Genomic DNA, 21542 nt, shown 5'->3' with positions numbered 1-21542 from the left:
GCTCAATGATGTTTCAGACATATCCACTACTGTTAAGATCTTATCAACCGATGTACGGAGATTATCTAACAAGATGGATGAGTTTGACAAAAAGGGGGAAGAGATACTTAAGCTAAAGCTCAACTAGATCAACAACACAAGAAGACAAAGAGAAGAAGTCTTGTTGATATGAATATGAATATGGATGTGAATATGTTTATGCATAAGATTATGAAAATGTTTTATGCATCATGAAAATGTTTAAGAACAAGTTTATGTTTAAAGTTTATGCATCTTCATGAAAACGATATTTTAAATACAAGTATTTTTTCACTGTTATATGTTAACTATATTATGTAGTACTCGTTATCAAGAATATGATGTGTTGAGCCTTTAGACTCACTAGATGTGATTGATGCAGGTGATTCTGATTATGAATATGATAATGGAGGCCTTGATGGATGACTTTGCTGGACTGAAGGTGCACATAACCCGAGGACCGACGCTAGTTTTTCGCACTAGTTATTATTTATGATTTTAAGTAATGTTAAAGATATTTTTACGTCTTTTATTTATGTTATGAGAGATTTTTGAGAGGTTATAGTATGGGCTATACTTTTCAAATAAAGTGTTTAGGTTGGTAAAATGTTTGACGATTTTATGCTTTAAAATATTTTCCTTTGGATTTTTAAATGGCAGTTGGAGGTTTATTTTTAAAATGATGTCAAAAATATTTTATGGTTCGGTCGATGCAAAGTGAGGTTTGAAAAAAAAAATCTAGCACGTTTTAAGAAAACGAATAGCAGACATTTCAGTTGGTATCTGAGAAAAGTTCTGTAAAGGGTTGTGTCAAAATCATTGCCAGGAGTATCAGTCGTCAAGCCTCAATTTGTAAGTTTACATGCTTTATATAATTTTATGTTGTTACTTGCATGACTATATGAATTATATGATTATGTCACATGTTTAATATCATTATGATGATAAAATGTTTAAGAAAACGTTTATGTTTAAAGTTTATGCATCTTCATGAAAACGATATTTTAAATACAAGTATTTTTTCACTGTTATATGTTAACTATATTATGTAGTACTCGTTATCAAGAATATGATGCGTTGAGTCTTTAGACTCACTAGATGTGATTGATGCAGGTGATTCTGATTATGAATATGATAATGGAGGTCTTGATGGATGACTTTGCTGGACTGAAGGTGCACATAACCCGAGGACCGACGCTAGTTTTTCGCACTAGTTATTATTTATGATTTTAAGTAATGTTAAAGATATTTTTACGTCTTTTATTTATGTTATTAGAGATTTTTGAGAGGTTATAGTATGGGCTATACTTTTCAAATAAAATGTTTAGGTTGGTAAAATGTTTGACGATTTTATGCTTTAAAATATTTTCCTTTGGATTTTTAAATGGCAGTTGGATGTTTATTTTTAAAATGATGTCAAAAATATTTTATGGTTCGGTCGATGCAAAGTGAGGTTTGAAAAAAAAAAATCTAGCACGTTTTAAGAAAACGAATAGCAGACATTTCAGTTGGTATCTGAGAAAAGTTCTGTAAAGGGTTGTGTCAAAATCATTGCCAGGAATATCAGTCGTCAAGCCTCAATTTGTAAGTTTACATGCTTTATATAATTTTATGTTGTTACTTGCATGACTATATGAATTATATGATTATGTCACATGTTTAATATCATTATGATGATAAAATGTTTAAGAAAACGTTTATGTTTAAAGTTTATGCATCTTCATGAAAACGATATTTTAAGTATAAGTATTTTTCACTGTTATATGTTAACTGTATTATGTAGTACTCGTTATCAAAAATATGATGTGTTGAGTCTTTAGACTCAGTAGGTGTGATTGATGCAGGTGATTCTGATTATGAATATGATAATGGAGGTCTTGATGGATGACCTTGCTGGACTGAAGGTGCACATAACCCGAGGACCGACGCTAGTTTTTCGCACTAGTTATTATTTATGATTTTAAGTAATGTTAAAGATATTTTTACTTCTTTTATTTATGTTATGAGAGATTTTTGAGAGGTTATAGTATGGGCTATATTTTTCAAATAAAGTTTTTAGGTTGGTAAAATGTTGGACGATTTTATGCTTTAAAATATTTCCTTTGGATTTTTAAATGGCAGTTGGATGTTTATTTTTAAAATGATGCCAAAAATATTTTATGATTCGGTCGATGCAATGTGAGGTTTAAAAAAAAAATTAGCACGTTTTAAGAAAACGAATAGCAGACGTTTCAGTTGGTATCAGAGAAAAGTTCTGTAAAGGGTTGTGTCACAATCATTGCCAGGAATATCGGTCGTCAAGCCTCAATTTGTAAGTTTACATGCTTTATATGATTTTATGTTGTTACTTGCATGACTATATGAATTATATGATTATGTCACATGTTTAATATCATTATGATGATAAATGTTTTATATGCTCTAGAATTTTTATACGTGATACGATATGAATTAAGAAACTATTTGATTTCAACGCATGTTGGTTTTGTGGTGGAATTGGACGATATTGATTTTTTGGGTTTAGTATTGACATTCTACTTTTGGGCCACAAGATAATCATGAATATTATGAATGTTTTGGGACACGTAGATTTTTTAAGAAAATATTTATGATTTATGATTACTAGCCGAATTAATTTTTGGGAATTAGACGTAAGGGATAATGATTTAAGGATTTGCAACGCCTTTGGGAATATAAAAATGTATACATTGGGATTTTAAGTTTGATGAAAGGTTAGATTGATTATGAGAATTGATTTTTGGGTAAATAAGTTTAAAATTATCGAAATTATGTTATGGGAAAAATGTAGAGGAAAATTAAGAATACCGAGAACTTATGGGTTAATAGTAAGATTGTCGAAATTAAGGACCAATCAGATAATTTTTGAGGAAATTAAGAATTTATTTTGCAATTGCTAAGGAATTTAGGGACTAGTTTAGTAATAAGTGAGCATTGAATGGGTTCATTGGTAAGAATTTTGATGATTTAGACTTTTAAGAATATTCAGAACCTTGGGATATCTTGGTTTTAGTATTTAAAGAAATTTTAATCAAGGGTTTTTAAGGATGAATCAATATTAGGCTTGAAAAATCTAAGTGTTAGCGAATGCGTTTGGGATATTAAGATTGAAATTTGATAAGTTGATGAAAATTTTGGGTATAAAATAAGGAAAATAATATACGATAAGTATGATCATCCATCTTTAGATATTGAGAATTGTAAGAAAATTTGAAATTCGATGTTATAATGGTATAACACTAAGTCATTATGGGTTTTTTTAAGTCGCGATTTGAAATAAAGAATTAGAATGAAAATTTAATTGTGATCAAGGAGACGAAAGGACATTTTAGAACTTAAGTTTTATCAGAGTAGCGCAGCGGAAGCGTGGATTTTCGGGATACTAGAGCTGAATCTAAACTTTGGGTTATTAAGGATAAGTGAATTTTGAGGACGAAATTCAAGTTAAGGGGGTAAGATTATAACGCCCCGAAAATTCGAAGGTCCACGCAAACCACATGCATGCAATTATTAAATTCTATTGTATTTTAATTATTTGTTTTAATTGCATTAATTAATTATTTTTGTGCATATTTTCATGTTTAAATTTTATTTTCTACATGGTTGAATTAAAATGTATTTTTAAAAAGGTTATTTGAGTCGCGTTCGAGGAACTGAGACCGAGGGCTGAAAAATAGAAAATGTTTTTATTAAGGAATTGTTTTTAATTATTTAAAATAAGGGTGATGCTTTTTCTTATTTTTGAAAATATAGGGTTTTGAGGTGATTTTATACGTCGGGACGTAAATTTTATCGGTGTTGGTTTTTCAACAAAAATACAAGCTTTTTGGCAACCATACTAATAAATTCACAAATTTATTTAAACAAAAACTTTGATAATATTTTATTAAATTCTAATTAAAACTAATGGGCCTTAATTGTTTACTTATTAGGCCTAAGCCTTATTTAGTGAATTAATTAGTATTTAAAATGTATTTCTCCCAAACCCTTGACACATTGGTCACGCCTACTTTTCTGAATTAGGCCTCCCCAAAACACTTCATGCACGAACACATACACACAAATTCTCAAAGAAAATTTCGGTGGTAGCTTAAGGATTAAAGTTCAAAGCCAAGGTCTTGCTCTGTTATTCGACGTCGTCAACGTATTATCGTGCGTTTAAAGCACGCCATAATTCTTCTTTTTCTCTTCAATCACACCCTAATATGCATTTAATCACTACGCCAAAAATCACTTTTTACTTCAGATAATATCTGTAGTAATAGGGTACTTAAGTGCCGAAGTATATGGACGTGAAGTAATAGATGTACCTTTTACTTCACATAATACCCGAAGTTGTAGTATTGAAAATACCGAAGTCTTTTGGCCGGTTTTGGGAGGAAAACCGGTCCAGAATTGGACCGGTGTCGAAGTAATAAATGTGTTTTACTTCATCGATTATAGTGAATAATGAAGTAGTATATTATATAACTTCCTCTTAATTATTATTTAGCGACGGAATTCATCTTAAAAACCGTCGCTACTCGACGGAATTCATGTTAAACACCGTCGCTATATTGCGACAGAAGTCATGTTAAATACCGTCGCTAGTGTGCGACGGTATTTATATCAAAAACCGTCGCTACTTAGCGACGGGGCTCAAATGAGTTCCGTCGCTAATATGTTAGGTAAAATAAAAAAAATTTAATAAATCTGTGTTATGAATTGGTGCGGTAAGATATAAAAAATTTAATAAATCTGTGTTATGAATTGGTACAATCGTGTAAGAGATAAAAATTTTAAGTATTGTAAAGTGGTAAAATCGTGTAAGAAATAAAAATTTTAAGTGTTGTGAAATTGTAAAATCGTGTAAGTGATAAAAATTTTAAGTGTTGTGAAGTTGTAAAATTGTGTAAGTGAGAAAAATTTTAATTGTTGTGAAGTGAAGTGGAAGAAATTGGAGAGAATTTGTATGTATTTATAGAGAGTGGTGGAAGAAAATAGAGGAAAAAATAGCTGCGATTGAATTTTTTGAAACTAGCGACGGTTTTAGTAAAAACCGTCGCAACATTTTAAATCGGCGACGGTTAAAATGGAGGGAAATATATGCGGGGTGGAATTTTTTTGAAAATGGCGACGGTGTTCTTTTAACCGTCGCCAAATTTAAATCGGCGACGGTTAACTTTAACCTGTCGCTACTTTTAGCGACGGTCATATAACAACCGTCGCTAAATATAGCGACAGTTTCTAAAAAACAGTCGCTAGTTTTAAATATGCGACGGTTTTTATTTTACCGTCGCTAAAATTAGCGACGGGTTAAATTAAACCGTCGCCGATTTAAAATTAGGCGACGGTTTAAAAAACCCGTCGCATCTTTTAATCTTTTTACTTCATCAAGACGTATTTTCATTATTTTTTACTTCATCAAAATTGATATGCCGAAGTAAAATATATAAAAAAAATACAGTGAAGCCCGTGTTTTTAAACATCCGAAGTAAAATATATTATTTTACTTCGCTTGTGTTATTAATGAAGTTATTGGTAATATATTACTTCGTAATTTATTTTTGCCGAAGTAACGCCTGGCGAAGTAAAATGTCATTTTTCACATAGTGAATTATGGTTGGCATGAAAAACAAGTATCTCTTTTATTAATTTCGTTTTTATACATACACATGAGTTTAAATCATGTTTTTGTGTCCCAAAACTTGTGAAATCTTTGCAAGAGGGGGGCTGCCATGGTAGGTAACTTGGAGGGGATGTTTTTACACAATTTAGGGGTCTTAGAACACACGAGACATGCTGCAAACGAAAGAGAAATAAACTGAAACCGTAAGAATAAAATCAGAAGAAGGAACCGTGAGTGGGTTGGCTTGTGCAAGATGCTTTGGCTCGTTTCTTTGCATGGTGCAAGTGGGTGCGCTGTGGCTCAAGCCAAACAACATAAGCGCAAGGGAAGCTCCATGGTGCGTAGGGTGTTGTGCTTGGTTCAGGGGTTTCGTGCGCAGGGTCCAGGGGCTAGGTTGGTATGGGCTTGGTCTTGGCGTGGTCTAGGGAAGGTTAGGGTCGTGAGGGGTCGAGTGGTTAGGGCTTGGAGGTGTCCTAGTTGACAAGGGAACCTAATACACAAGGGTACTAACTCACGAACACATGCAGAATAATAGAGTCTAGTTTCAGAAGGTTTTGAGCGAGCATGGGCCGGGTTTTTGGGGCTGGGCTTGGTCAGTAGGGTCCCTAGGTGGGTTGGCTAGGTTTTGGCTCAACGAGGCTCGGGCGTGGCTCGATTAAATTGGGAGATGGCTCGGCGGGTTCGTCAATGTGTCAAAAACGAAAATTAAAGAAGAAAAAATTGATCCATGGGTCCACGGGTGTGGCTGATGACTTGGAAGAGAAGAATAAATCATAAAAAGGTTATGTTAAAAATTTGGGATCCAAATAATGAGTTTTGAATTTATTCGGGATTTAATCGTCTCACGAAACACTAATTAACGAGTTAATTGAAACGCCTAGTTTAATCTTTATAAAATTATGAAAAATTAGGTTTAAGCTTAAATAATTATTATAAGTCTAAGTTTTTAATGAGAGAATTTTATATTAAGGTTTGGTTTAATTCCAGATTAAAATGCATTAATACGTCACATTTAAAGATTTATTTAAAAGTCCATGTTTTAGACTAAATAAAAATATAAGAAAATTAATGTAGGCTTAAATAATTATTTGAGACATGTTAGAATCAATAAAATTAAGAAAATGTCAAAACGGGAAATTTTACGTCTATGGGTAAAACGGTCTTTTTACACTTAAAAATTAGTAAACGTCATGGCAGTACTCTAAATATTGTTTTATATGCTAATATGATTATTTTCAATGATTATGGATGTTTATATGTTAATATGTCAGTTTTAAATGTGTATGGATTATTAAGATGTTAATATGTTTAATGTTTTATGATTTAATATGCTAAAACGTTTATTTTTTAAATGTTTATGATTTAAATGTTTATTTTAAACTTTTATGATATTAAAATGTTTATTTTAAAAGTGTTCATGGATGTTTATGATTTTTAATATGTTAAGTTATGATTTTTAATGTCTATGATTTTTATGATTTAAATATGGACATTTAAAAGACATGTTGCATGCTTGGTTTCAAAATAAAAATGATATTATACATGTTTTTATTAAGTAATGATAACATGTTGAAGGACGTGAAGAGATTGTAACTACTACATGTTGGAAATATCGTGAGGGTTATGGTCCCAGTGGAAGCCCGACGATTGTGTTTTCGTTGATAAGAATACGATGATATGATTGGAGATGTCGTGAGGGAAGAAGGCCCCAGAGGGAGCCCATTTATGGGAAAAGGCCCCAGAGGGAGCCCCGACGATCGTATTTCCAATGACACGAATATGTTAATACGTAAGGCCAGGACCCAGTTGACCGGTGAGAGTGTTGCTGGTGTCCCCCGCCACCCAGTACTGTGGTTACATGTAGATGGATCCATCGCCCAATACGTTTAAGAATACGAGTCACAATCAACGATCTGAATTCAACATACACGAACATGAATACGAATATGAATATGATTTTGTTGATCTGAACATGATATGAATATTAATATGTTGATATGAATATGGATATGGATGTGAATATTTTTATGCATAAGATTATGAAAATGTATTATGCATCATGAAAATGTTTAAGAAAACGTTTATGTTTAAATTTTAGGCATCTTCATGAAAACGATATTTTAAATACAAGTATTTTTTCACTGTTATATGTTAACTATATTATGTAGTACTCGTTATCAAGAATATGATGTGTTGAGTCTTTAGACTCACTAGATGTGATTGATGTAGGTGATTCTGATTATGAATATGATAATGTAGGTCTTGATGGATGACTTTGCTGGACTGAAGGTGCACATAACTCGAGGACCGACGCTAGTTTTTCGCACTAGTTATTATTTATGATTTTAAGTAATGTTAAAGATATTTTTACGTCTTTTATTTATGTTATGAGAGATTTTTGAGAGGTTATAGTATATGCTATAATTTTCAAATAAAGTTTTTAGGTTGGTAAAATGTTTGACGATTTTATGCTTTAAAATATTTTCCTTTGAATTTTTAAATGGCAGTTGGATGTTTATTTTTAAAATAATGTCAAAAATATTTTATGGTTCGGTCGAATGCAAAGTGAGGTTTGAAAAAAAAATCTAGCACGTTTTAAGAAAACGAATAGCAGACATTTCAGTTCGAAGATGACGGGGGGTGATCGCCGGTTCCATAAGGTGGCACGGACAATGAGCGGCTCCTGGCAGGCTTCTAGGTGGAGGGAACATGAATGAACCGTCCTTACACCGGAAGGAGAGAGATTCCGAGACTGTTCAATGTAATGGACTGCACAGTTGAAGAGGGCTTAAAAGATTTGGTTGGTACTACTCATATCACGAAGGTTCATCTTCTTTTCGGTAGCTCATCACATAAGAACTCCAAAGTTAAGCGTACTTGACTTGGGGCAATTTTGGGATGGGTGACCTCCTGGAAAGTTTCCTAGGGTGCGTGTGAGTGAGGACATAAGCACGCTGGAAAGGCTCGTCTTGGTATAGTGAGGACAGTCATCAAATCTGGGGCGTTACAAGTGGTATCAGAGCTGACCTCTCCGAGTACGGTGTGGTTCGGGGACGAACCAAGCGGAAGCTGGTGGGCATGTGAGGCGCGGGGCCGAAGAGGGCGGGGGGTGATCGCCGGTGCCATGAGGTGGCACGGAGAATGAGCGGTACCTGGCAGGCTTCTAGGTGGAGGGAACATGAATGAGCAGTCCCTACAACGGAAGGAGAGGGATTCCGAGACTGTTCAATGTAATGGACTGCACAGTTGAAGAGGGCTTAAAAGATTTGATTGGTACTACTCATATCACGAAAGTGCATCTTCTTTTCGGTAGCTCATCACATAAGAACTCCAAAGTTAAGCGTGCTTGACTTGGGGCAATTTTGGGATGGGTGACCTCCTGAGAAGTTTCCTAGGGTGCTTGTGAGTGAGGACATAAGCACGCTGGAAAGACTCGTCTTGGTACAGTGAGGACAATCATCAAATCTGAGGCGTTACAATTGGTATCAGAGCCGACCTCTCCGAGTACGGTGTGGTTCGGGGACGAACCAAGCGGAAGCTGGTGGGCATGTGAGGCGCGGGGTCGAAGAGGGCGGGGGGTGATCGCCGGTGCCATGAGGTGGCACGGACAATGAGCGGCTCCTTGCAGGCTTCTAGGTGGAGGGAACATGAATGAACCGTCCTTACACCGGAAGGAGAGGGATTCCGAGACTGTTCAATTTAATGGACTGTACAGTTGAAGAGGGCTTAAAAGATTTGATTGGTACTACTTATATCACGAAAGTGCTTCTTCTTTTCGGTAGCTCATCACATAAGAACTCCAAAGTTAAGCGTGCTTGACTTGGGGCAATTTTGGGATGGGTGACCTCCTGGGAAGTTTCCTAGGGTGCGTGTGAGTGAGGACATAAGCACAATGAAAAGACTCGTCTTGGTACAGTGAGGACAGTCATCAAATCTGAGACGTTACAAGGATCCCCTTAAATCCCAACAAATATGTAAAATTAGCTACTCGAATTCATATTAGAAATAAACAAAACTAAGTTTAAATGGTAAAAACTAAATTATAATTATATAATGACGAAAAACACGAAGAGTGATGCTCGGAAATATTCAAATCTTCAATCCAAGCAAAAAATTCTCTCCAAATCTTGCGGCTCTCCAATGAAGTCTGAATGTCCCTTTTTTCGTGCTTCCACTCCCTATCATATCTTCCCCATTCAGAATTAAGGGAAGAAATCGTCCAAAAATATTTCCAAAAATAACGAGCACGCCCGGGCGGACATAAGTTTCAGCCCGGACGGATGACTTTCGCAGATCTTGTATTTTTATTTTTCTTTAACGCGCCCGGGCGGATGACTTTCGCAAAAATGAATTTTTCCACAGCTCTCCCACGCCCGGGCGGATGTGAATGTGCGCCCGGGCGGAAGTCCTTCGCAAAATAAATCTTTTTTTTCTTCATTTTGCATGAATCTCCTGCATTTTCACACCGAGACACATGATTAATAATAAAACATAATATAAACTAAAATGTGGCAAAATGCATGCAATATAAACGATAAATGCAACATAATGGGATAAAACATGACATGAAAAACAAGTAAAATCCACCTATATCAAGCCCCCAGTACTAACCTTTTGCTCGCCCTCGAGCAAAACAGGTGACAAGACAAAATGTAACATGACACAAGGTAGCTCGACAGTGAATTCCTAGTCATCAATTAGCCTCAACGAAACTCAACATATTCCCTTGTCGATCAATGTAAAAGCATAATTCTTCGCACTTCCCTTGGCCTAGACATCGTTTCAAATAAAGCCTGAACGTACAGTGTGTTGTTAGTCCTAGTATCACCAATGATAGAGGGATCCATTTTCAACTATTGTCAGAGATTTAAATCATCAAGTTAGTGTAAATCTTACTCTCCTCTATTCCTTTGCACTCAGTATCCATCAGCAACTATTTTCTCTCATTTTTTTTCGACTAAATTGGAATACAGTAATAAAAGGACTATATTAGAACCTTTCATCTCAGATTCAAATCCATGTGTTTTACATTTTTAGCCAGGAATAGGATTTCATTCCTTTATTTGGCTCTTCAACACCTTACATCTCCAACTTTAGCCAGGAATAGGATTTCATTCCTTTATTCGGCTCCCCCGCACCTTACATCTCCATCTATCTTTTTTTTTTGCGGCTGATAGTTACCTCGATTGGAGAGAATATAGTTAAGCTCAATTCACACTTTCAAACATCTTCATTCCCCACTTTAGTTTTAAATTATCACCATCTTATAATGCATGCTTCTAGTTCTAATATTTGTGCAAAGAGAATTCAATGTTTTAAATAAAACTTTATGTCTTTACCACAGTATGTGCTAAAGGAGTGCGATTACACTACAGACAGGGCATGTCTCATCACTTCTTAATCATCCTTGGCTATTGTGAACTACTACAAACACCGTCGGCTGACACACCAATGAAAAAATGACTAACACTAAATGCCAACTAATATAACCAACAAAACACCAAAAATTAACAAATAAAACAACACCATCCACCCCCCAATACTAAAGTCGAGCAGTGTCCCCAATGCAACAGACGATAGAAAAGAGACAGATAATGCATAACAAAACAGATGCAATATGACCTAAGCATGAAACAAAAATAGAAATAAAAAAATGATCTAAATGAAATGCAAGAAATAAAAAGAAGGAACATAAGTAACTCCCCTCTTAAAGATCATCCTCCTCGTGCGCCTCTGGGGGATTAACCCCAGCTTCCGGCTCTGGGGCATCGGCATAGTAGAACTGAAGTGGTGGCGAGAAATCTGGCATAGGCGGTGGCATAAGGGCTGGGTCAATACCACTCTGGCTCAGGGATAGACGCAGCATGGCATCAGTGGCAGTCTGATACGTCTGACTCACAGCCTGCCACTGTAACTGATGGTCCGCAGAGGCAGCAAATTCTTCCATCCGGTCCTGCAGAAGGCGACTTCGAGGTCGCAGGGCCGGTGGTGGTGGCTGCTGTGGCACGGGATCGAAAGTAAAACCGTCCCATATAGGGCCAAACTACAGGAAAGCCTTCCGCCGCACTGCCATTTTCTGTATCCCTCTTGCGTCATTGAGGGCCTTGGTCGGTGGCAACCACTCATCGTCATCCTGAAAAACGACCCCAGCTCCTGCACATAGCTCGGTGATAATGTGGGGGAAGAACAATGCCACATTCGGATTATGAATGCTCAGCTGGATGTGCGAATGAATTATCCTGCCCACATTGAGTGGCATGTGAGTGATCAGTGCGTAAAGTAGCAGCCCCCTCTCTCTCTGGACTTCGCTAGATGTGCTCGACTAGTCATCAAACGTGTGGCAAAAAATGCATACCACATCGCAGTCGGGACTAGCAAATATTTCTCTGCAAAACAAGTGCGCAAACCAGGTGTATTCCACGGAGACCCCGAATAGCAAATTCTTTGCATCATCATGTCTAAATTGGGTTCTGTTGTCCATGCCACATAAACCGAGTCATCCACATCTGGTGTCTCAAGCACCCTATTAATTTCTCCCGAACTAAAATCTACCAGCTTTCCTCTCACAAACGCTTTACTATCACTCCTCTCAACCGCATTAGCATAGAATTCCTCACCACTGGTACCACCGCGGCTTGCGGTTGGCTACAAAATTTTCCCCAGCTTCTACTCTCAATTTGATTGATAATAAATATGTATTGCACAAGTTGGGAAACACGTTCGTGAAGCGGAGCTCTTTGTATTTTTGCATTTTCGTAGCGTTCCCTAGCGGTATCATTCACAAATAACTGAGAATCACGCGATGAAGACGAAAAAGCATGGCTTACCCGAGCTTTCTTAGGACCCATCTTGGATTATTTGAGAAGCACAAGTAGCCCGGAGTAGGAGGCATGTTGGCGGAGGTTATGGTGGCCGAGACTTCAGCGGCGGCGGGAAGAAGCGCAGAGGTGGCCGAGTTTTTCAGAGGTGGCCAGAAAACAACGTGGTGACCGGAAAATTGATGCCTTGATGTTTAATAAAGGTGGTGACACTTAATTGTACCTGAAATTGACACCAGACAGAGATTTGAGCGAGATTTAGAGAGGACGGGCGAAAAAATTCGAAGGGGGAGGCTAGGTTTCGAGTGGGGAAGAAGAAATGAAAGTTGCAGATTTTTAAATCTGCGCGATCTGCCTGGGCGGACATAAGTTTCTGCCCAGGAGGATAACTCTCGGCTTTAGAAAAATATTTTGAAAAGGGCACGCCCGGACGGATGTAAATTTTCGCTCGGGTGGAAGCTTCACGGCGTTTTTAAAAAAGTTTTGGAAAATCTGCGCGCCTGAGCGGATTTAAATGTCCGCCCAGGCGGAATCTTCACGGCTTTTTTAAAATTTTGTTGAAAAAGGACGCGCCCGGGCGGATGTAAATGTCCGTCCGGGCAGAAGATTCACGGCTTTCCCCCTTTTTTTAATAAAATAATAAGAACATAAACTAAAAATTGAATTAAATGCAAGATAGGGGAAAAGAAGGTAGTTCTCAATTTATAGTCGAGTGCTGGACTGTCGGTCAGTTTTAGTTCGGATTGTCTTGGAACCGGGTGATTTCAAGTTGTGGCTCGACTGTGCCACCCATGTAGTGCTTCAGTCGCTGGGCATTGACCGTAAATGTCCCATCCTTCCCATCTTCCAATTCTACAGCTCCCGATGGGTAAACTTTGGAAATCACGAATGAACCAGACCATCGCGACTTCAATTTTCCGGGAAACAGTCGCAACAGGGAGTTGTAGAGCAGGACATTTTCACCTTCCTTGAATTCCCTTTCAATGATTCACCTGTCACGAGCCCTCTTTGTCTTTTCCTTGTACGATAGTGCGAGATCATATGCCAGATTCATAAATTCCTCCAACTGGTCCAATTGAAGCAGACGTCGTTCACCTGCATCAGTAAAGTTAAATTTTAGTGCTTTTGTTGTCCAATATGCCCGATGCTCTAACTCTACAGGTAGATGACATGCTTTACCAAACAGTAACCTATATGGTGTAGTGCCTATAGGTGTTTTGAATACAGTCATATATGCCCAAAGAGCATCATCTAACCTTACAGACCAATTTTTTCGACTGACACCTACCACTTTTTTCTAAATTTCGCTTGATTTCTCAGTTAGACACTTCTACTTGACCACTCGTTTGGGGGTGATATGGGGTAGAGATCTTGTGTGTGACATCCGTATTTGCTCAAAAGTTTTTCAAATAATTTGTTGCAAAAATGGGTGCCACCATCACTAATGATTGCTCTTGGTGTCCCAAACCTGTTAAAAATATTTTTCTTTAAAAATTTCAGGACCACTTGAGCATCATTAGTGGCATACGCTTCTGCCTCTACCCACTTAGACGCATAATCAACCGCCACCAAAATATATTTTTTGTGAACGAGCTAGGAAACGGTCCCATGAAGTCTATCCCCCACACATCAAAAACCTCGCACTCAATGATATTATTCAATGGCATTTCATGACTGGTTAGAGATGTTACCTGTCCGCTGGCATTTATCACAGGCTAGCAAATAAGAACGAGCATCTTTAAAAAGGGTTGGCCAATAAAAGCCACATTCAAGGTACCTTCGTCTTGGTTGATCCAAAATGATCACTTACCTCACGGTCATGGCAATGGTTAAGTATTTGACCAAATTTCTCCTCTGTAAAACACCTTCTGATCATAGAATCTGCACAAATCTTAAATAAAAATGGTTCCTCCCAAAAATAATGTTTCACGTCAGAAAAGAATTTCTTACGTTGATGAAACGATAGGTTGGGTGGTGGTGTGCCTGTAGACAAGAAAATTAGCAAAATTTGCATACCAAGGACAGTGTCTCACCTCAAATAGCTGCTCATCAGGAAACCAATCATTTATAGAATGATCTACACAGTCATTACTAATCAGCTCAAACCTAGACAAGTGATCCGCTACTACATTCTTGACACCCTTCTTATCTTTTATTTCTAAATCAAATTCTTGCAACAATAAAATCCACCTAAGTAGGCGTGGCTTCGCATCTTTTTTAGCATGTAAATATTTAATACAGAGTGATCTGTGTAAACAATTACATTGGACAAAACTAGGTACAAATGAAATTTGTCAAGTGCAAATACTACTGCAAGTAATTCATTTTCAGTTGTTGCATAATTCACTTGAGCCTCATCAAGGGTCTTACTTGCATAGTAAATTGTATGAAATACCTTGTTTTGCCGCTGGCCAAGCACAGCTCCCACCGCAGTATCACTTGCATCGCACATGACCTCGAATGGTAGATCCCAATCTGGTGCCACCAAGACAGGAGCCGTCAGCAAGCGCTCCTTCAATTCCTCGTATGCCTGTAAACAGTGAGAAATAAAATCAAATGGCACATCTTTCATAAGTAAGAAAGATAGAGGTTTGACAATTTTAGAGAAATCTTTGATAAAACGCCGATAAAAACCGACGTGGCCTAGAAAACTTCTAACTCCCTTTATGGATGCCGGAGGTGGTAAGTTCTTGATAACTTCAACCTTTGCCTTATCCACCTCTATTCCATGCCCTGATATCTTGTGCCCCAACACTATTCCTTCTTGTACCATAAAATGGCACTTCTCCCAATTCAGTACCAAATTCGTCTCCTCACATCTCATCAATACCAACTTAAAGTTCTGCAAACAGTCATCAAAAGAAGAACCAAAAATCGAGAAGCCATCCATAAAAATTTCAAGAAAAGTTTCCATCATATCATGGAATATGGCAATCATGCAGCGTTGAAATGTAGCAGGGGCATTGCACAAACCAAAGGGCATCCGTCTAAAAGCAAAAGTTCCATAAGGACAAGTGAAAGTGATTTTATCTTGGTCCTCCGGCGCAATCATAATTTGGTTATACCCTGAATACCCATCCAAAAAACAATAAAACTCGTGATCCGCTAACCTCTCAAGCATTTGATCAATGAAGGGCAGTGGAAAGTGATCTTTAAGGGTAGCATCATTTAATTTCCTATAATCAATGCACACACGCCATCTCGTAATTTTCTTAGTGGGTATTAATTCATTTTTTTCCATTTGTGATCACAGTAATCCCACCTTTTTTCGGCACACACTAAATAGGACTTACCCATGCACTTTCAGATATAGGATAGATAATACCTGCATCAAGGAGTTTGATAGTTTCTGCTTTTACTACCTCTTACATCTTTAGATTTAATATTCTCTAAGGTTGCACAAGAGGTGAGTACTTATCTTCCATCAATATCTTGTGCATGCAGACTGATGGATTGATTCCTTTGATATCCGCCACCTTCCACGCAAAAGCACTCTTGTGTGCTTTCAAAACTTCCAACAGTTTGTCCTCCATCACATCTGTCAAAGCAGCAAAAATAATGACAGGTAAAGTGTTATTCTCACCTAGGTATACGTACTTTAGGTGTGGGGGCAATGGTTTTAGCTCGAGTGTCGGTGGCTCCTCCAGGCTTGACTTCTTTGGGATCAAGTCTCTTAGATCTCCCAAGTCCTCTAATCTCATCCTTATTGGCCTCTTCCATGGCTGGTTGTCATTGAGGTATGCCACTATTTCGGCTTTCTTTGCATCCAATTCATCTTCTCTCAATTCAGTAGTGAGAGTTGCTTCCAACGGGTCCCTAAGAGCATCCTGCACATAGTTAGACACAAGAGCATCAAAAGCATCAATTCTATAACAACTATCAGAATGCAGTGTGTGCTTAAGTGCATTAAAAACATCAAAATTAATATCTTCCTCGCCCACTCTCAATCTCAACTTCCTTCCTTGACCATCAATCAGGGCCTTGCCAGTTTCAAGGAACGGCCTCCCCAAAATCAAGGGCATCTCAACATCCTCCTCCATATCAAGTACCACAAAATCTGTAGGAAATATGAATTTGTCCACCTTTACCAAGACGTCCTCTATGAACCCTCGCGGGTATTTGACAGATCTGTCTGCTAGTTACAAGGACATCCTTGTTGGTTTAGGTTCTCCTAATCTGAGCTTCCTAAATATAGACAAGGGCATAAGATTAATACTTGCACCAAGATCACATAAAGCCTTGTGAAAAAAAACATCTCAATCATGCAAGGAATAGAAAAACTCCCTTGGTCTTTTAGTTTCGGTGGGATTTTGAGTTGCACCAAAGCAGAGCAATTTTCAGTTAAGTTTACCGTTATGTGATCCTCCAACTTCCTCTTATTAGATATTATGTCCTTCAAGAATTAGCATTACTAGGCATTTGCATCAAAGCATCGGCAAAAGGAATATTGATATGCAATTTTTTAAATACCTCAAGAAACTTACCGAATTGTGCATCAAGTTTTTCTTTTTTCAGTGCTGCGGGAAAAGGGGGTATAACAATTTTAGATTGTGAAGTGGGTGCTGGCGTAGATTTAGAAGACTTACCTTTTGATGTCTCAGTTAGTTCATCCAGCACTTGATTTTCTTCTTTTTGTCTCGACTCTAAAATTTTTCCACTCTTCAAATCAATGGCCTTCACTTGCTCTTTTGGATTGGTCTCAGTGTTACTTGGAAAGGTGCACGGCTCTCTACTTGCTATCATCTTTGCTAACTGTCCAATCTGATTTTCCAGCCCCTTTATCGAAGCATCTTGATTTTGGAGTCTAGTTTCGGTAGATGAGATGAACTTAGACATCATCTACTCCAAATTGGACTTCTCTTCTCTAGGAGGATCAGATCTGTACATCGATTGTTTCCCATATGGTTGTCCTTCTTGTGGTCGATTCTAACTGTTTTGACCACCCCATGAGAAGTTGGGATGTTGCCTCCATCCGAGATTGTATGTGTTCGAATAAGGGTCATTCTTTGGACGGTTTTGGACTCCCACTTGATTCACAGGTGCCCCTTCTGGCACATAAAAGGGATTTCAATCTTGACAGTCCTTAACATAATGTTCTCCTCCGCATTTTTCACAAAATATCTCTTGAAGACGCATAGCCGTGCCACCCATATTCAACCCGTCCAGTTTCCTGTTCAAGACATCAAGTTGTGCAGTAATAGAGGAAAGGTCAGTTACCTGGTGAACTCCTGCACTTCTTCGCTGGTTGTTCCTTTCGGATTGAGGATGATAGCTGCTAGCAGCCATCTCCTCCAATAACTCGTATCCTTCCTTAGTAGTTTTTCTCAAGAGGTTTCCGCAGGCAGCAGCATCTATCATAGTACGATTAGGAGTAAGCAAGCCATAATAAAAGGTTTGAACGACTAACCCAAGTGACAACTCGTGATGCGGGCATTTTCGCAATAGATCTTTGAAGCGCTCCCATGCCTCATATAAATATTCCTGCTCGAACTGAGCAAAAGTGGTGATGTCTGTCCGCAGCTTCATGGTCTTAGATGGAGGAATGTATTTAATGAGAAACGCTTTCGCCATGTCCTCCTATGTAGTGATCGAACCTACAGGCACACAATTCAACCATGCTTTAGCTTTATCATGTAAGGAGAAAGGAAACAAACGCAGTCAAACAGCATCATCAGAAACTCCATTAAATTTAAAAGTATCGCAAATTTCGAGAAAATGTGCGTGTTTGGGTCATCTACTGCAGATCCTCCAAACTGGACTGTGTTTTGAATCATCTGAATTATAGCTGGTTTGATTTCGAAGTGGTTTTCTCGTACAATAGGCCTCACAATGCTAGGGCGTGCTCCATCCAAAGAGGGTTGGGCATACTCCAGCATTGGTTTGCGGCGCGGCATCTCAACATTTCTATCTTCACGATGTTCCTCCTCACGATCAATCTCGTGCATCTCCATCAGTTCTTTCAGTCTCTGCTGCTGTCTTCTCCTGCGGAAAGTCCTTTCAATTTCAGGGTCGAACTGCTCAAGCTCCATGTCAAGTGACTTTGGCATGCACTGGACGAGATATCTGTAACAGAATATGGAGTGTAAATTTAATAAAATGAAACAATGCTAAAGAAAATAACTAAAAATAAAATTGTGAATTAACAGTCCCCGGAAACGACACCAAAAACTTGATCGAGCAAAACTTGCACTGTTAAATCCTAATAAAAATATGGTTATAAATGCTCAAAATTTATCGCAAGTGCACGATGTCAAGTAATAGTATAATGTACATGAGTACGAGTATCGTTCCACTGAACACTGTGTTTGACAATTATTATTTCTCGTTATTAAATATTTAGCAACGAAAATTGGTTGATTGATTATTATTATTATGATCAAATAAACATGCAACTAGAAATATTCAAGAATTGCTAATGAAATCGAATGCCTAAAATTGTTTATTAAAAATTTAATGAGAAATGAATTTGTTGAGAATATCGATTCACCTACCCCTCGTTAATTAATTAATTCGTTCGATAATGATTATATGCTTCCGACAGGATTTCCTATTCAATTGAACATACTCTCTCAAGCTATGCCAAACTAATTCTACTCAATGAAGTAATTAAATGTCTTTAATTATTTATCAAGAGTGAATCGCATGTCCATCAATGAAATCCCCTAGTTTTCGCCCTACCGGACTATGACTATCGGCACGTATCCAATTTCATATATCTATGTAAATTATAGATCCACGGATTATACTACTCGTTCCTATCACAATTTATTCTCTCGAACTCACTCGCAATATGAAAACGTATTTAACGTTAGCTACGCTCTAACAACACGATAAAATAATAGTATAATCAAGAATAACGCAACAATCAAAATATAAATTAATTAGATCAAAGTCTAGGGTAGGATCCCCTTAAATACCAACAAATATGTAAAATTAGCTACTCGAATTCATATTAGAAATAAACAAAACTAATTTTAAATGATAAAAACTAAATTAGGAATACAAGAATTGATGAAAAACACGAAGAGCGATGCCCGGAAATCTTCAAATCTTCAATCCAAGCACAAAATTCTCTCCAAAGCTTGCGGCGGCTCTCCAATGAAGTCAGAATGACCCCTTTTTCGTGCCTCCACTCCTTACCATACCCTCCCCATTTAGAATTTATGGACGAAATCGTCCAAAAATCTTTCCCAAAATAACGAGCGCGCCCGGGCGGACATAAGTTTCCGTCCGGGCGTGTGACTTTCACAGATCATGTATTTTTATTTTTCTTTAACGCGCCCGAGCGGACATAAACATCCGCCCAGGCGGATGACTTTCGTAAAAATGAATTTTTCCACAGCTCTCCCACGCCTGGGCGGATGTGAATGTGCGCCCGGGCGGAAGTCTTTCGCAAAATAATTCTTTTTTTCTTCATTTCTGCATGAATCTCCTGCATTTTCACACCGAGACACATGATTAATAATAAAACATAATATAAACTAAAATGTGACAAATTGCATGCAATCTAAACGATAAATGCAACACAATGGGACAAGACATAACATGAAAAACAAGTAAAATCCACCTATATCACGTGTCCAAAGAGCTCTATGAGGATCCGAATTTTCGAATCAAATCACGTAAGCAATAAAAATCGATGTTTAAGCTCAAAATTAGTGATTAATGAAACTCAACTATAGACTTAAACTTTCAGCTCAAAACACTCAAGGGATTAGCTGAAAAGAAATGTATGTGACGTGAAACCGCAATAATCGAAACGTTGTCACTTGAGGAGGAAATGCCTAGCTCATGAACCCAAGATTTTATCTCAAGGAAGCTCATTTCTTCATGTCCTAAATGAACAAAAAAAGTCAGCCAAGGGAATAAGTAAGAGATTGAACAAATTTATGGTGCCAGAAATGACCTTTGAGTAAACCTAGGTGACCCTTGATTGTGGATCAAACTTTGACTTCTTGGGCAACAAGATTTTTGTCCTACCAGCCCTTAGAGTGCCACAATTCAGCCTATAAATACTAGATAGGACTCCACCATTCCTACACCAAAAATCCTAGGAAAATCGAGCACAAGCTTTGCCAAAAAAAATTATCGACTGACGTAAGGGGGAAAGATGAGTTTTTCTGGCCATCTCGTGTAGATTTCAAGACACGGAGGGAGCCTGTTAGGGAAAAGGCCCTTTCTCTAAGTTTTGTTCCGAATCGTTTGTTTCACATTTGCTTCGAATCGTTTGTTTCACATTTGTCAAGATTAGATTTTGCTTCGAATCATTTGTTTCACATTTGTCAAGACAAGCTTTTGCTTTGAATTGTTTGTTTCACATTTGTATCTTTTTCTAAGTTCTGTTCCGGATGATTTGTTCAGTCTGTTTCATTTTATATGTTTGATCCGTCTATTTTGTCCGAATGGGATAAGTTTGTTTGATATAATTTGAATGATGGTGTATCAAGAAAGCATGTGAGGGAAAAGGCCCCAGAGAGAGCCTGTCTATGGGAAAAGACCTTAGAGGGAGTCCATTTATAGGATAAGGCTCTAGAGGGAGCCCAAGATCAATGATAGCCCATGGTCATTATTATAAGAGCTGTGTTCAGTATGTGATTATGATTTGATAAGATTTTATTCTGTTAAGATTTTGTTCTATTTGATATGATCTGATCGTCTAGCATAAATCTTGAACTTTGTTTGTTCTATTTTTGTCTTCTTCTTTGAAAAATGATTACTTTAAAGATATGTATATGTATAACATGTTATCCTTGTATTCGATCGACCCTCACTTGCTTAGTGTTTCCAAAAATGCTCACTCCCTTATGTCCCTCCCAAATAATAATGAAGAACAGGTGGAAGAGACGGAACTTCCCGCCTCAAATTGTTCTCCAGTAAGTTGAAATCGAGATGGTCAAGACCTTTTATAGTAGAGGCAGTGCAACCAAATGGAAGAATCAAGCTCAAATGCAATGATGGAAGAACGTTTAAGGTAAATGGACAGCGAATTAAACATTATTTTGGAAGCGAAGTGCAGAACGTGGACAATGTCTCACTTGCCGAATCTACTTGAAAGAAGATAATAGTTGTCATGCTCCGAG

The 21542-nt window shown here is 37.6% G+C and overlaps 1 non-coding gene across 1 annotated transcript; it reads left to right on the top strand.

Moving 5' to 3' along the window:
* The first annotated feature begins 17878 nt into the window (after positions 1 to 17878).
* Positions 17879 to 17984, top strand: LOC140831237 (small nucleolar RNA R71). The gene has a single exon (XR_012117814.1). It is a non-coding gene; the product is annotated as a small nucleolar RNA R71 (small nucleolar RNA).
* The last annotated feature ends 3558 nt before the right edge of the window (positions 17985 to 21542 follow it).

This window comes from Primulina eburnea, chromosome 4 (assembly GCF_022965805.1).
Source record: "Primulina eburnea isolate SZY01 chromosome 4, ASM2296580v1, whole genome shotgun sequence".
Taxonomy (NCBI): domain Eukaryota; kingdom Viridiplantae; phylum Streptophyta; class Magnoliopsida; order Lamiales; family Gesneriaceae; genus Primulina; species Primulina eburnea.
This window is presented reverse-complemented; position numbering and strand designations above follow the sequence as displayed.